This window comes from Anomaloglossus baeobatrachus, chromosome 8, assembly GCF_048569485.1.
Source record: "Anomaloglossus baeobatrachus isolate aAnoBae1 chromosome 8, aAnoBae1.hap1, whole genome shotgun sequence".
In the NCBI taxonomy this organism is placed as follows: Eukaryota; Metazoa; Chordata; class Amphibia; order Anura; family Aromobatidae; genus Anomaloglossus; species Anomaloglossus baeobatrachus.
Window position 1 is genome coordinate 113,598,046 of NC_134360.1, and position 17,655 is coordinate 113,615,700.

The 17,655-nt window shown below is 50.5% G+C and overlaps 1 protein-coding gene across 7 annotated transcripts in view; it reads left to right on the top strand.

The window, feature by feature from the left end:
• The window catches only part of PDE4DIP (phosphodiesterase 4D interacting protein), a 1,984,767-nt gene that overhangs the window by 813,656 nt on the left and 1,153,456 nt on the right, over positions 1–17,655 (top strand). The window lies entirely within an intron of this gene.

Below are 17,655 nucleotides of genomic sequence, written 5' to 3' on the forward strand. Positions count from 1 at the left end.
AGAATCTATGGATGATAGGCTGTTGAGTGTCATCATAAAGAAAGGTGGCTATATTGGTCACTAATTTTTTGGGGTTTTGTTTTTGCATGTCAGAAATGTTTACTTCTAAATTTTGTGCAGTTATATTGGTTTACCTAGTGAAAATAAATAAGTGAGATGGGAATATATTTGGTTTTTATTAAGTTGCCTAATAATTCTGCACAGTAATAGTTACCTGCAAAAACAGATATCTGTTACATCCGGGTGGTGGAAACTCTGGACCGTACACCGGTTTCCCTTGAGGAGGCAGCCAGGCTGGTCACCCCGCCAGAGGGTCTGGATGCACGGCAGCCGAAGCACTGTTGGTAGTCAGACAGTCCGTAGGAGAGCTGGAAAAGGTGGATGACGTGGAACAAACGGAGTTCTGGATGGTAGTCCGGGTGACGAGGCTCAGGGTCCGAGGCCGGGTAGTCAGGCGGGATCCGGAACCTGCTGAGCGATGAGACGAGTCACCCAACGGAGCCAGGGACTGGAGACTGGCGGAGCTGCAGAGGTGGTGTAACATCCGCTGACGTCACCGTCAGGGTACTGGCACGGACGAGGTTCGGAGCGGCTGGCGTGGCAGGACAGGCTCTACGAGACAGGACAGGGTTAAGACAGAGCAAAGCACAGGGCAAAGCAATACGGGGACCTGAACACTAGCTTGCTAAACACGTAGAACAGGCCCCGCCCACCAGGAAAGTGAATCTTAATATACCCTGTACCTGTCTATGCAATTTCCTGTTTCTAGGTGCTGGCCCTTTAAGAAAGGGTCAATGACCGCGCGCGCGCCCTAATGCGCGTGCGCGAGGCCCGAGTACCAGAAGCCAGTCCAGAGAGCGGTGCAGAGGAAGCAGGAGTTCCCGGCTGGGTGTCCCACGTCGCAGAGGAGCGCTGGGAGCGGGGAGCTGGACGTATGGAGGCCACAGGCGGGGAAGAGGAGGCCGGGACCGGAGCGGTGAGCCGGGGACGCCGCCGGGGAGCGGGGAGCGGGCCACGGGGACCGGAGAGCGGGGCCAGGGGACCGGGAAGCGTGACAATATCCTCCTAAGGTAGCCAAATCTAAAAAAAAACCACTCCAACTTTCAAAAATATTGAGCTTTGATATTTGAGTCTTTTGGGTTGATTGAGAACATAGTTGTTGATCAATATTAAAAAAATCCTCTAAAATACAACTTGCCTAATAATAATTCTGCATACGGTGAATTTTTTTTTTTACTCATCTTCCCCAACTCCCACATTACACGATGTCCTCTCTGAGATGCGATGCATTTCTGTTGGCTGTGCACCCTCCGATATACATCGAGCTGAAGCAAGGCAGGGGCTGGTGTCGGCGGGCCCTACCACCCCCCGCGATTGTCCCGCATGCTCGGCTCCAATGATCTTGTGTTCAGCACATGGCTAATTTGCATGCACCAGCATTTCCCATGAAAACTAGCCATGTATAGTAGCTTAGTAAAACTAAATAATTACCCTGGTCCCGGCCTGGCCCCCCTCTTCACCAGGCCTCATACACCAGTTATATTATATCATACATATAATTTGCACATAAAATAACATTGAAAAATGCTTACTGCTTCTCCTACTTAGTCTTTTAAACTCTTAGGAGTCATCTTGATTATAACATTAGCAACAGAAATGGGAAAAAGCTGGATGCTATGATTACTGCACAGCCTCATTAACCCCTTCACCCCCGGCCACTAAAACACCCTAATGACCGGGCCATTTTTTGCAATTCTGACCAGTGTCACTTTGACAGGTTATAACTCTGGAACGCTTCAACGGATCCTGGCGATTCTGAGATTGTTTTTTCGTGACATATTGTACTTCATGTCAGTGGTAAATTTAGGCCGATATTTTTTGCGTTTATTTGTGAAAATTTTGAAAATTTTGCAATTTTCAAACTTTGAAAATTTATGCCCATAAATCTGAGAGATATGTCACACAAAATAGTTACTAAATAACATTTCCCACTTGTCTACTTTACATCAGCGCAATTTTCGAAACAAATTTTTTTTCCGTTAGGAAGTTAGAAGGGGTCAAAGGTCATCAGCAAATTCTCATTTTTCCAACAAAATTTACAAAATAATTTTTTTTAGGGACCACATTACATTTGAGGTGACTTTGAGAGGCCTAGGTGACAGAAAATACCCAAAAGTGACCCCATTCTAAAAACTACACCCCTCACACTGCTCAAAACCACATCCAATAAGTTTATTAACCCTTTAGGTGCTTCACAGGAACCAAAGCAATGTGGAAGGAAAAAATGAAAATTTTACTTTTTAACACAAAAATGTTACTTTAGCCATAAAATTTTCATTTTTACAAGGGAGAAAAGAGAAAGTACACAATACAATTTATTGTGCATGTTCTCCTGAGTACGCTGATACCCCATATGTGGTAAAAATCAATTGTTTGGGTGCACGGCGTTGAGCCGTGAAAAGAAAAAAAAAATTTTTTACCACAAAACGGTTGCTTCAACTAGGTAGCTTTTTTTTTCACAAGGGTAACAGGAAAAAATGCACCATAAAATGTAATGTGCATTTTCTCCTGAATACGCAGATACCTCATATGTGGTGGAAATCAAATCTTTGGACACACGACAGTGCTCGGAAGGCAAGGAGCGCCATTTGAATTTTTGAGTGCAAAATTAGCTGCACTCATTAGCGGACGCCATGTGGGGTATGAAGACCCCCTGAGGTGCCTAAACAATGGAGCTCCCCCACAAGTCACCCCATTTTGGAAACTAGAGCCCTCAAATAATTTTTCTAGATGTTTGGTGAGCACTTTGAACACCTGGGGGCTTCACAGAAGTTTATAGTGTTGAGCCGTGAAAAGAAAAAAAATTTTTTTTACCACAAAACGGTTGCTTCAACTAGGTAGCTTTTTTTTCACAAGGCTATCAGGAAAAAATGCACCATAAAATGTATTGTGCATTTTCTCCTGAGTACGCAGATACCTCATATGTGGTGGAAAGTAATTGTTTGGGCGCATGGCGGGGCTCAGAAGAGGAGCGCCATTTGACAGCAAAATTGGTTGGAATCATTAGCGGACGCCATGTCACGTTTGGAGACCCCCTATGGTGCCTAAACAGTGGAGCTCCCCCACAAGTGACACCATTTTGGAAACTAGAGCCCTCAAATAATTTTTCTAGATGTTTGGTGAGCACTTTGAACACCTGGGGGCTTCACAGAAGTTTATAGCGTTGAGCCGTGAAAAGAAAAATTTTTTTTTTTACCACAAAACGGTTGCTTCAACTAGGTAGCTTTTTTTTTCACAAGGGTAACAGGAAAAAATGCACCATAAAATGTATTGTGCATTTTCTCCTGAGTACGCAGATACCTCATATGTGGTGGAAAGTAATTGTTTGAGCGCATGGCGGGGCTCAGAAGAGAAGGAGCGCCATTTGACTTTTCAAACGCACAGACGCAGTGCACTGATCGGCCGCTGCAGGACGCACGGTCGGATGCGATAAAAAAAAGCGTCGGGGATACGTAAAAAAAAAAGTCACGCCAAAAATTGACCATGGATGCAGATACGTTATGTGCATCCCTGATCAGCGCTTGGTGGGATGCACGGACGGATGCGATACAAAAAGCGTCGCAAATACGGAAAAAAGTCACGCCAAAAATTGAGCAGGGATGCCGATCAGTTATCTGCATCCCTAATCAGCGCTCGGCGGGACGCACGGACGGATGTGATACAAAAAGCGTCGTGAATACGGAAAAAAGTCACGCCAAAAACTGAACACGGATGCAGATCCGTTATCTGCATCCCTGATCAGTGCTCGGCGGGACGCACGGACGGATACGATACAAAAAGCGTCGTGAATACGGAAAAAAGTCACGCCAAAAATTGACCATGGATGCCGATCCGTTATGTGCATCCCTGATCAGCGCTTGGCGGGACGCATGGACGGATGCGATACAAAAAGCGTCGGGGATACGGAAAAAAAAGTCACGCCAAAAATTGAGCAGGGATGCCGATCCGTTATCTGCATCCCTGATCAGCGCTTGGCGGGACGCACAGACGGATGCGATACAAAAAGCGTCGGGGATATGGAAAAAAAAGTCACGCCAAAAATTGAGCAGGGATGCCGATCCGTTATCTGCATCCCTGATCAGCGCTTGGCGGGACGCACGGACGGATGCGATACAAAAAGCGTCGGGGATACGGAAAAAAAAGTCACGACAAAAATTGAGCAGGGATGCCGATCCGTTATCAGCATCCCTGATCAGCGCTTGGCGGGACGCACGGACGGATGAGGTGTAAAAATGGACAGGGGATACGGAAAAAAAAAAAAAAGTTATACTCACAGTACCCAGAGGACTAGCAGGAGGATCACTGACCAGAAGAGCTGCAGAGGAACAGATGGCAGAGAGATGGACAGCTTTACAGGAGCAGCAGGCAGATCAGCAGAATGCCCAGGAAGGACCCAGCGATGGACGCAGATGTGATCAGGCCGGTGAAGACAGGTAAGAGGACGTCGGGGGAGAGCAGAGGGGGAGAGGGGGGGGAGAGGGGGGGGTGAGAGCAGAGGGGGGGTTGAGAGCAGAGGGGGGGGAGCAGAGGGGGAGGGGGTAGAGCAGAGGGGGAGACCGGAGAGGGAGCTGCAGAAGCAGAACAGAGATAATAGGGGAGGCAGTCAGATCGCGGGGGGAGCAGATCGGGATGTCGGGGGGGAGGGGTGGGGGGGTTGGGGGGAGCAGATCGCGGGGGGGGCACGGCAGGGGCTATCACGGCAGCGCGCAGGGGCACCACGGGAGCGCGCACGGGCTGGCTGCAAAGTGAGCACAGTACTCACGTGCAGCAGCAGCGGTGACCTCAGCTACGGCGGCGGCAGCAGCAGCGGTGGCGTGGTACCACAAGTACCAGCCACTGCACGCTGCAGACATGTTGGGGGAGGGCTCGCAGGCCAGCACAGGCCTGGGGAGGGCGGCCACCGGCAGATCAGACCGCCCCACTGCACACTGATTGGAGCGATTGCGCGTCATGTGCTGGATCTCAATCCGCCAGTGTCAGAGGAGCAACTCTCTTTGGCAGAAAAACATCAGTTTACCTCGCCTAAGAGAGTGAAGAGTGTGTTCTTTAACCACTCCAGTTTTCAGACCGCTGTGACCAAACCCAGGGCCTGCCCTGACAAACGCTTTCCAAAGCGTGGTTCTGATGACCGGTTTCCATTTCCACCTGAGGTGGTCAAGGAGTGGTCTCACTCCCCAAAGGTAGACCCTCCGGTGTCTAGGCTCGCAGCCCGGACCGTTGTGTCGGTGGCTGACGGCACCTCACTTCCAAGAAGTTTCTTGCTGGGCTCCCTTTTGCTGGTTCACGGCTGTTTGGTGAACAGCTGGATGAAATCATTAAAGAAGCTACTGGCGGGAAGAGTACTTCCATGCCACAAACCAAGACCAGGAAACCCGCCCAGGGTAGGAATCAATCGAGGTTTCGTTCCTTTCGTTCCTCCAACTGGTCATCCTCTAAGCCTTCCGCCTCGTCCGCTAACTCAGCCAAGGATCAGAAATCCAACTGGCGCCCAAAAGCGCGTCCGCAGAAGACCGCAGGAGGTTCTGCCACTAAGGCAGCTTCCTCATGACTCTCGGCCCGCTCCAGCCACGTCCTTAGTCGGTGGCAGGCTCTCCCACTTTGGCGACGCTTGGTTAAAGCAAGTCTCCGATCAGTGGGTGACAGACATCATATCTCACGGCTACAGGATAGAATTCTCTTCCAGCCCGCCAAACAGATTTTTTCTCTCTACTCCCCCCTGCTCCAAGGCCGCCGCCTTCTCGCAGGCCGTGGCGTCCTTGCAGGCAAACGGAGTGATTGTCCCAGTTCCCGCTCAGGAACGGTTCAGAGGTTTTTACTCAAATCTATTCCTAGTTCCAAAAAAGGACGGTACCTTCCGGCCCATCCTGGATCTCAAGCTTCTCAACAAGCATGTCCGGGTGCGGCATTTTCGCATGGAGTCTCTGCGATCAGTCATTGCCTCTATGACCCAAAGGGGAGTTCCTGGCGTCCATCGACATCAGAGATGCCTCTCTACATGTGCCAATCGCAGTGTCACATCAGCGTTGGTTACGTTTTGCGATAGGAGAGGATCATTTCCAATTCGTGGCTCTCCCCTTCGGGTTAGCCACGGCCCCTCGGGTATTCACCAAGGTCATGGCGGCAGTGATTGCGGTCCTGCACCTCCAGGGGTTAGCAGTGCTTCCTTATCTGGACGACCTTCTGGTCAAGGGTACATCCAGCGCAGACTGTCAGCAGAGTGTTTCGCTCACTCTCGCCACCCTAGCCCAATTCGGGTGGATTGTCAATCTTCCCAAATCCACTCTGACTCCGACCCAGAGTCTCACGTACCTAGGGATGCAGTTCGAGACTTTGCCGGCACTTGTGAAGTTGCCCTTAATCAAACAGCAGTCTCTCCGGCTAGCGGTGCGCTCTCTCCTGAGGCCCCGCCGTTATTCCCTCAGGCGCCTGATGCAGGTGCTGGGTCAAATGGTGGCCTCCATGGAGGCGGTTCCCTTTGCCCAGTTCCATCTGCGTCCTCTGCAGCTGGACATTCTCCGCTGTTGGGACAAGCGGCCTTCCTCCTTACAGAGGTTAGTTGCTCTGTCGCCACAGACCAGGAGCTCTCTTCAGTGGTGGCTTCGACCCCTCTCCCTGTCCAAAGGGCGCTCCTTCCTGACTCCGTCCTGGGTGATTCTCAACACGGATGCCAGCCTATCCGGCTGGGGAGCGGTACATCTCCACCACAGAGCTCAGGGCACTTGGACTCTGTCCGAGTCAGCCCTTTCAATCAATGTGCTGGAAACCAGAGCTGTGCTTCTAGCTCTCCTAGCCTTTCACCACCTGTTGGCGGGCAGGCACATTCGAGTCCAGTCAGACAACGCGACAGCGGTTGCCTACATCAATCACCAAGGCGGGACACGCAGCCGCCTGGCAATGTTGGAGGTCCAACGCATTCTTCAATGGGCGGAGGACTCCAAGTCCACCATATCCGCAGTCCACATTCCTGGCGTAGAAAACTGGGAGGCAGATTATCTCAGCCGTCAATCCGTGGGCGGTGGCGAGTGGTCCCTGCACCCGGCAGTGTTTCAGTCAATCTGCCGCAAGTGGGGCACTCCGGACGTGGACCTAATGGCATCCCATCACAACAACAAGGTTCCGGTTTACGTGGCTCGCTCCCACGATCCTCAGGCCTTCGCCGCGGACGCTCTGGTTCAAGACTGGTCCCAGTTTCGTCTGTCCTACGTGTTTCCCCCTCTAGCTCTCTTGCCCAGAGTCCTGCGCAAGATCAGAATGGAGGGCCGTCGAGTCATCCTCATTGCACCGGACTGGCCCAGGCGAGCTTAGTATCCGGACCTGCTCCAACTGTCCGTGGAGATGCCGTGGCATCTTCCGGACCATCCAGACCTGCTCTCGCAAGGTCCGTTTTTCCGCCCGAATTCTGCGGCACTCAAATTGACGGCGTGGCTCTTGAGTCCTGGATTTTGACGGCTTCTGGTATTCCTCCTGAAGTCATCTCCACTATGACTCGGGTCCGTAAGTCTTCCTCCGTCAAGATCTATCACAGGACTTGGAAAATTTTCCTGTCCTGGTGTCGCTCTTCCGGCCATTCTCCCTGGCCATTCTCGTTGCCGACCCTTCTGTCTTTTTTACAGTCCGGTCTGCAGCTAGGACTGTCCCTCAACTCTCTCAAGGGACAAGTCTCAGCTCTATCAGTGCTGTTCCAGCGGCGTCTCGCCCGGCTGACTCAGGTCCGCACCTTCATGCAAGGTGCGTCTCACATCATTCCGCCTTATCGGCGGCCCTTGGATCCCTGGGACCTTAACTTGGTTCTCACGGTATTGCAGAAACCCCCTTTCGAGCCCCTTAGGGAGGTTTCTTTGTATCGTCTTTCTCAAAAGGTGGCCTTTCTAGTTGCCATAACTTCTCTCAGGAGAGTCTCTGATTTGGCTGCGCTCTCCTCGGAGTCACCTTTTGTGGTTTTTCACCAAGACAAGGTAGTTCTCCGTCCGACCCCGGACTTTCTTCCTAAAGTGGTCTCTCCCTTCCACCTTAACCAGGATATTTCCTTGCCTTCCTTCTGGCCGGCCCCTGTTCATCGCTTTGAGAAAGCGCTGCATACTCTAGATCTGGTGCGTGCTCTCCGGATTTATGTGTCTCGCGCTTAGGCGGTGCACCTCTCTTTTTGTGCTAACCACAAGGCGGCGCAAGGGTCTCTCTGCTTCTAAGCCGACCTTGGCCCGTTGGATTAGATCGACCATTTCGGACGCCTACCAGAGTACTCAGGTGCCTCCCCCGCCGGGGATCAAAGCACACTCGACCAGAGCTGTCAATGCCTCTTGGGATTTTAGGCACCAGGCTACGGCTCAACATGTCTGTCAGGCTGCCACTTGGACTAGCCTGCATACCTTTTCGAAGCACTACCAAGTGCATGCTCATGCTTCGGCAGATGCGAGCTTGGGCAGACGCATCCTTCAGGCGGCTATCGCCCACTTGTGAAGTTAGGCTACGCCTACTTCTTAGTTTTTTCTGTTTATTCCCACCCAGGGACAGCTTTGGAACGTCCCATGGTCTGGGTCTCCCAAAGGAACGATAAAGAAAAAGAGAATTTTGTTACTTACCGTAAATTCTTTTTCTTATAGTTCCGTATTGGGAGACCCAGCACCCTCCCTGTTGCCTGTTGGCAATTTTCTTGTTCCGTGTGTTATCACCGGCTGTTGTCGTGGACAGAGTCTCCGGTTGTTCCGGTTCTTACTCGGTTCTACTTGTGGGTGGCTATTCTCCTTCAGCTTTTGCACTAAACTGGCTAGGACTGGCTACCAGGGGGTGTATAAGCTCAGAGGGAGGAGCTACACTTTTAAGTGTAGTACTTTGTGTGTCCTCTGGAGGCAGAAGCTAAACACCCATGGTCTGGGTCTCCCAATACGGAACTATAAGAAAAAGAATTTACGGTAAGTAACAAAATTCTCTTTTTCTATCTAGTTTTTCTATCTATTCTAGCGATCTATCAATTATCCTATAATAATAAGTTTTATTTCTGTAGCGCCAACATATTCCGCAGCGCTTTACAATTAAGAGGGGAAATGTACAGACAATATGAGACAATAAAAAATAACAAAATTAATATACCAGGAGAAGTGAGGGCCCTGCTCGTAAGCGTACAGTCTATGAGGAATTAGGGGAGACACAAAAGGTGACTGGGCGGGAGAAAAGCTTGTCATATATGGTCCAGCCATCGATTTAATAGGGTATTCAAAAGCAGCTGAATGAACCAGTCATCGGCCAGAATTTATACAGGTACAGGGGACGAGAACTGGAAGTACATTTTTTGAAGGGCAGAAAGGGACTAGATTAGATCAGGGCAGTGAGGTTATAGGCTAGTCTAAAGAAATGCGTTTTTAGGGCCCGCTTAAAGGTTTGGATGTTAGGAATTAATCGGATTTCTCTTGGTAGTGTGTTCCAGAGTATAGGCACAGCTCGTGAGAAATCTTGAAGACGGGAGTGGGAGGTTCGAATTGTTGAGGATGTCAGTCTTAAGTCATTAGCAGAGTGAAGGGCACGGCTGGGGTGATAGACAGAGATGAGGGAGGAGATGTAGGGTGGTGCAGAACTGTGGAGAGCTTTGTAAGTGAGAGTGATAAGTTTATTTTGGATTCTGTAACGGATAGGCAACCAGTGCAATGACTGGCAACGAGCAGAGGCATCAGTGAAGCGGTTGCAGAGGAAAATTATCCTATCATATTTTGTTTCTCCTCTAAAAAAGCATTAACAAAAACACAGCAAAAATGCACCATTCTTACAAGCATTTTTTTCACCGAGTGCTAAACATCATATGTTTTTGTGAGTGAGCTCCTACACAGAGACCAGCAATGGACAAGGCAAGAGAGTCACATCACAGGGAAAGGAGTATAGATTTTTTAAAAAATATTTTTAGGATTTGTGGGTTTTGTTGCAGATTACCTTTTGATTCACAGCTAAATAAAACAATTCAGTTTGCCTAATTTGCTGCATATTTTTACTTCTCTTGTGAGCTTTATAGATAAAATCTACAAGAAAAAATCCACTATCATTTCCCCAACATAAATCGACTTGCTCTTTAAAGAGGACCTATCATCAAATCTTCCTTGTTGAGCTGGACACACAATGTAATAAAACATGTGTTTTTGTTTGTTTTTTGCCTCTCTGTTGCGGAGATATTAGTAATCAAAGAATTTGGAACATAATGAGCTAACATTTGTTAAGGTAAATGTGTATTATTAGATAGTTTTCACTTTGGCGTGTACATCTTCCTATATGAGTTATCCAATCATAAGCAAGAAGCAACAAACCAGAAAAAGAACACGTCTTAGCAGTGGGTTCTATGTAATAATACAAGCCTGATCTTGTGGTCTGACCTCCTGCATGATTAGAAAGTGCTGAGAGATTAGAGCCCAAATATCACTTTTCAAATAAGATCCCAGTCAGGGGGGAGCAGCACAACTGAGTGTAGTTGTCACACTACAAAACCCTTCTTTCAGCCCTCCTTTAATCATAGCACAGCTGTGTTTTCTGTAAAACCCCTTCCCCCAAACTGACTGACCAGAGATGTGTCAGTAATTACACAGTGTGAGGGAGTATCAGTACAACAGAGGTGCTGTGCTAGGAGAGAAGGAGAGCTTTTGTAAAGTGATACACTTAAAGGGAAGCTGTCACCAGGTTTTTGCACCTAATCTGAGATGATTCCAGCGGTATTTTTCTTTCTGGGCTGATTAGTGTAGTTTTGATAATCTACTGCAGATTAAACAATGATGTTATTACATGACTACTTGGGCTGCTGCCAGGCAATCCAGCACATTCCTGAGCTCTGTTTAACTGCTAGATCTACAGCAGAGAAAACATTAAAGAAGTTGTCCAGTTACCAAAACTGTTTTTTTTTTTCTGATAAATTTTGCTAATATGTGCCTCTCCACACATCTATTATGTTTTTTCAGCAATATTACCTTTTATTGTGCTCTAGCAGCACATCCTCATTGCTGGCTCCAGCTCTGATGGGGTTAATCTCTCGTCTGACTTCCTGGGTTCAGTTACTACAACTCCCATAATTCTTTGTGACTCTAGAGCTGTATCTAACACACCCTCTGTATCTAACACACCCACTCAGCTCTCCTCTCCACCCAAAGACCAAAGACTCCTCCCTGCCTCTTCCCAGTGTGGATTCACTGAGAGCAATCACAGCAGAGACAGCCGAAGATCCAGCTCTGCACAACCAGTGGAAGAAAGCGTCTATCTTCTGCTTGTTCTCATATAGTTCATAGTATAGTGTGTGTGTGTGTGTGTGTGTGTGTGTGTACAGAAATTATGATTATTAGCCAGCGCAACATGTAAAAAAAATAATTGGGGAAAAAAAAATGAAGGGGTCATGAGATTGTTTTTTTTCCCTCTTGCCTAGTCTGTGTGTCGTCCGTATCATCCGTGTGGCATGCATTTTGCAGGATACTTTCACATCAGCGTTTTTTTTGCCTGTAGGCAATAAACCGCAAACCGCATATGACCGGATCCTGTGGATTAAATGTGCAACGCATGCAGCCGTTATTTTCCAGATCCTTCTGCAGCGGGACACAGAATTTATCGGCCGGCACTGGAATCAGCTGACTCCTGATCTCACAGCCTGCACACGCTGCGATGGATACAGGTTAACAGCAGTCGCTGTGCGGGCTGTGTGTACAGGAGTTCAGCTGAGTTCAGATCAGCAGACTTCAGTGTCAGACGATTAGGCTGGGGCCACACGGGGATTACTGCGATCCTCTTGCATGACACTCGGCTCACGCTGGCAGTACAGCAGAGCTGAGTGTCATGTGTGTGTCCCTGCGACTGAGGTCCAACTGTGCGAGCGGACCTCAGCTGCGGGGGGCGGTCCGGCACTCAGGAGGGACGGGCCAGCGCTGCAGAGGGGTGGGAGGGCAATCACTGAGGAGGGGTGGGAGGGATTTCTCTCCCTCTCTCCTCCGTAGTCGGCTATAGCGATTCTTGCTCTGCACTCGCGGTACACCAATGTACCGCAAGTACAGTGTGATTTTTCTCTCCCCCCATACACTTGAATGGGTAAAGAGAAAGAGTCTCGCATTACAGTCGCTGCATGCTGTGATTGTTTTCTCGGTCCGATTAGGGCTGAGAAAATAATTGCTCAAGTGCGCTGATACACAGGCTAATATTGGTCCGAATGGAATGCAATGTTTTATTGCACTCCACTCGCACCGTTTTTCTCGCCGTGTGGCTTAGGCCTTACTTGTTCTGTGTCCCCCTGCATCCATCGCAGCGCATGCGGGCTGGAGTTCAGATCAGCTGACTCCAGCTCTGGACTGAACTCAGGTGACCTCACAACCCGCACATGCTGCGATGGATGCAGGGGAACACAGAACAAGTAATCGGCCGACACTGGAGTCATCTGATTACTTGTTCTGCTGGCACTGTGGTCAGGAGTTGGCATGAGTGAGCAGTAAAATGCTCTGGTGCCATGTCGATTTTTTTTTTTTTTTCCCTAAAAATTCATTAAAAAAACAAAACACATAACCCTAACCCTAGGGTTTGGGGTAAAAAAAAAAAAGTGTGGGCTCCAGCTGCATTTTCTATTGCTAAGGCTAACCCAAGCAGCTACTGGCTGCTAACCCCCGCTGCTTGGTGTTGCCTTCACTGGCAATAGAAAATCCCGGGAAGCCTTTTATTTTTTATAAAGGTTTTTGCCTAAAAACCTTTTAAAAAAAAATGACGTGGGCTTCGCCATATTTTTTGTACGCTAGCCAGGTACAGCAGGCAGGTACGGGCTGCCCCCAAGCCCCAGCTGCCTATTTGTATCGGGCTGGGAACCAAAAATATAAGGAAGCCCTTTTTTGCAAATTATTTCATGAATTTCATGAAATAATTTAAAAAAAAAAAAAAAAAAAAGACGTGGGCTTTACTCATTATTTTTGTGTCCGGCCAGGTACAACTAAGCAGCTGGGGATTGGAATCCTCAGCGCAGGGTGGCCAAAGCTTTATGGCCTCCCCCCGCTGCGAATTGCAGTCCACAGCCGCCCCAGAAAATGGCGCTTTCATAGAAGCGCCATCTTCTGGCACTGTATCCATCTCTTCAGTGGCCCTGGTGGCAGGTGGTACGCTGGGTAATAAGGGGTTAATCCAGCTATGTTTTACCAGCTGGTATAAAGCCTGAGATTCTTAATGTCAGGCCAAGTTTGACTCGGCCATTAAGAATCTCCAATAAAGGGTGAAAAAAAAGACATCACACAGAGAAAAATACTTTATTAGAAATAAATACACAGACATATTAGGGACTCCATGTTTATTACCCCCTCTCACCCCTCCACGATCGAGAGATTTCTGTACTGACCATGCCTGGAGAGAGAGAGAGAGGGAGGGAAAAAGAGAGAGAGAGGGAGGGAAAGAGAGAGAGAGAAAGAGAGAGGGAGGGAAAAAGAGAGAGAAAGAGAGAGGGAGGGAAAAATATATAGAGAGAGAAAAAGTGAGAGAGAGAGGGAGGGAAAAAGAGAGAGAGAGAGAGGGAGGGAAAAAGAGAGAGAGGGAGGGAAAAAGAGAGAGAGAGGGGGGGAAAAAAGAGAGAGAGGGAGAGAAAAGAGAGAGTGGGAGGGAAAAGAGAGAGAGGGAAAAGAGGGTGGGGGAGAAGGAGAGGGGTGGAAAGAAGAAGAGAGGGGGTTCGAGAGGTGCTCTGTCACCAACTTGCTACACTCTGTGACTTGTGGTGCAGGTGACAGAGTGCAGACAGTTGGTCCCATGCAGCAGGACAGGCGACATGCTCTGCTCTGACACATGCGGTGCTACATGTCACCAGCTTGTCAGTCTCTTGCTGCGTCCTGTAGTGCTGGTGGGAGGAGCACATGATCACACCGCCCGACACCGCCCGTTCTCCTGACACCGGAGCAGAGCGGGCGGGTGGAGAGTGAGATCAGTACTTACGTGACAGGGGGGTTTCAGCTGAATAAACCCCCCTGTACTCCACACTGGCGCCCTGTGCCTCACCAATCTGCTGGACGCTCAACCCTCTTCACCGCTCCACACTGGCGCCCTCTGGATCCTCCCCTCGATGCTGGGCTGTGACGTGTGGTAGTCACTGCCCACAGCCCAGTCAATCACTCTGAGTGGCGCCAGCATCCTCTGACGTACCCAGCAAGTTTGAGAGCCCGGAACTTGATGGGACGTAAGAGGATACTAGCGGCCGCAGCACCAGGGGGTCATGTGACCGGCACTGAGCGTGCAGGATAGCGCCACTCAGTGCCAGAAGTGCAAATATAAGCCTATGCAGAAAACGCCTATAATGGTAAGGTACACTCATAGAGAAAATAAAAAAAAATGGGTGAACCACCCCTTTAAGTTTATCAAAATGACAGCAAACAACTCTGTGTTAGGGCCAGGTGGACGGGCAGACCCAGGAGGTTGATCCACTGGGCTGAACACCTCACCGAGGGCAAGGTGCCCGGTAGCCGGAGCACTACCAGGACAGTCCATTCAGAGGAGTGGAGTGAAGAAGTCCCTGGGACCACGGGGTCTCTGATGGTAGTCCGGGTGACGGAGCTCAGGTTCGGAGGCCGAGATGACGTCAGGCAGAGTCCGGAACCAATGGAGCGAGAAGGCGGGTCACCACAGGGATCGGAGACGGTAGGAACTGACGGGATGGCAGGCCGTCACCGTTCGGGGTTCGGGGATCGTCAGGACCGGTTGGGGAGGCAGGAACGGCTCTACGAGAGAGATAGGTGAGTATATCACAACACACAAGGAGACCTGACTCCTAGCTTAGAAAACACGAAGAACAGGCCCCGCCCACTTGGAAAGGATCCCCCTATATACCCAGTACCTGATCCATCAATATCCTGTTGGAGGACACTGGCCCTTTAAGAAAGGGTCAATGACCGCGCGCGCGCGCTCTAATGCGCATGCGCGAGGCCCGGGTGCCAGAAACCAGGGCAGGGAGCGGTGAACAGGAGGCAGGAGAGCCGGGCTGGAGCAAAGCTGCCGCCTAGGGACCGCAGGTGATGGGGCCTGGAGGCTGTGGAGCGGGGGACGCCTGACAGAGGAGCCGGGGAGCGAGGCAGGGAAGCCGGGGAGCGTGGCAGGGGAGCCGGAGAGCGTGGCAGGGGAGCCGGGGAGCGAGGCAGGGGACCCGGGGAGCGTGACAGTACCCCCTCCCCCATGCCCCCCTCCCCACAACCGGGACAGGAAGGCACGGATCAGGGGAGTACCCACATTCTCCCGGGGTTCCCAGGACCGATCCTTAGGACCATACCCTGCCCAGTCCACCAGGAAGAACTGTCGGCCCCGTACGGTTTTCATGGCCACGATATCCCTTACCGCATAGATGTCATCATCAGCAATAGGAGGAGGAGCAGAACTGGCAGCAGCGGAGAAGGGACCAAGGACAACCGGCTTGAGCAGGGAGACGTGGAAGGAGTTGGGTATCCTCATCGTGGCCGGGAGCTGCAGCTTGTAGGAGACCTCATTGATCTTGCTGATGACTTTAAACGGCCCGATGTAGCGAGGACCCAACTTGTATAATGGTAGCTTCAATCGGACGTACTTGGAAGCAAGCCAGACCAGATCTCCTGGAGAGAAACACGGAGGATCCAGACACCTTTTGTCTGCATGTCTCTTCATGTGCAGGGAAGCACGTCCAAGGGACGTCTTGACAAAGTCCCAAATTGTTGTAAAGTCACGGACTACAGCATCAGCAGCAGGGACATCCGAGGAAGAGGATACAGGTAATGGGACGGAAGGCTGAAGTCCGTAAATGACATGGAAGGGAGAGCTGGAGGAGGACTCACTGACGTGGTGGTTGTGGGAGAATTCAGCCCAAGGAAGAAGCGTGGACCAGTCGTCGTGATGGGCGTTAACGTAGTGACGTAAGAAGGAGGTCAAGATCTGATTGACTCGTTCCACTTGGCCATTCGACTGAGGATGGTAGGCTGAAGAAAAGTCCAGAGTCACTCCCAGATGTTTGCAGAGGGCCCTCCAGAAGCGGGAGGTAAACTGAGTTCCTCTGTCGGACACAATGTGAGATGGAAAGCCATGCAACCGGAAGATGTGCTGTATGTAAGCGTCAGCGAGTTCCTGGGCAGAGGGCAGTCCAGCCATAGGGACGAAATGAGCCATTTTGGAGAACCGATCCACCACGACCCATATAACTGTGTGTCCGGAGGACAGGGGCAAGTCCGTAATAAAGTCCATTGCAATGTGTTGCCACGGAACGGAGGGTATAGGCAGAGGCAGAAGACGACCATATGGCAGGTGTTTGGGCGTCTTGTTCCTGGCACAAGAGGAGCAGGCTGAGACAAAAGAAGCGACGTCCGTGCAAAGGGATGGCCACCAGTAGTGACGTACAATTGTACTCCATGTTTTCTTCTGACCAGCATGGCCGGCTATTTTCGAGGCATGGCCCCAGTGCAACACTTTTTGCCTGTCAGTCTCAGAGACATAGGTCTTCCCGGGCGGTATCTGGGCCAGGGTGACAGGAGCCACTGGAATGATCTTACTAGGGCAGATGATGGGCTGGGATGTCTCCTCCTCCTGCTCCATGGGCATGAATGACCTGGACAAGGCATCTGCTCGTACATTCTTGTCCGCGGGTCGAAAATGGAGCTGAAAATCGAACCTGGCAAAGAACAAGGACCACCTGGCTTGCCGTGGGTTTAGTAGCTGAGCGGACCGCAGGTATTCCAGGTTCTTGTGGTCCGTGTAAATGATCACGGGGTACACTGCTCCCTCCAGAAGGTAGCGCCATTCCTCCAGAGCCAGTTTGACTGCCAATAGCTCTCGGTCACCGATGGTATAGTTGCGTTCAGGCGCTGAGAAGCTCTTGGAGAAGAAACCGCAAGTAACCATCTTCCCGGAGGAGGACTTCTGCATGAGCACTGCACCGGCTCCCGAGGAGGAGGCATCCACCTCCAAGGTGAACTGTCGGTTTAACTCAGGACGGTGGAGCACAGGGGAAGAAGCAAATGCCTGTTTCAGGGAGCCAAACGCGGCGTCGGCCGCAGGTGACCAGTCCTTTGGATTAGCCCCCTTCTTGGTCAAGGCGGAGAGAGGTGCAGTCAGAGCAGAGAAGTGAGGGATGAACTGACGGTAATAGTTTGCGAATCCCAGAAAGCGTTGGATTGCCTTCAATCCGGAAGGAGGGGGCCAGTTGAGAATGGAAGAGACCTTCTCCGGGTCCATCTGTAGACCGGTATCGGAGATTACGTAACCCAGGAAGGGAAGAGAAGACTGCTCGAAGACACACTTCTCGTACTTGGCGTACAGACGATTCTCTCTCAGTCTTTGTAGTACCAGCTGCACGTTCTCTCTGTGGGTCTGGAGGTCCGGAGAGAAGACTAGGATATCATCCAGATACACCACCACACAGACGTAGAGAAGGTCCCGGAACACGTCGTTCACCAATTCCTGAAACACTGCTGGAGCGTTACAGAGGCCGAAGGGCATCACACAGTATTCATAGTGCCCATCGCGAGTATTGAATGCGGTCTTCCATTCGTCCCCAGAGCGGATGCGGACCAGGTTATAGGCACCCCGAAGATCCAACTTGGTAAACACACGAGCTCCTCTAAGCCGATCAAACAATTCGGGGATGAGCGGCAGGGGGTATTTATTTTTCACGGT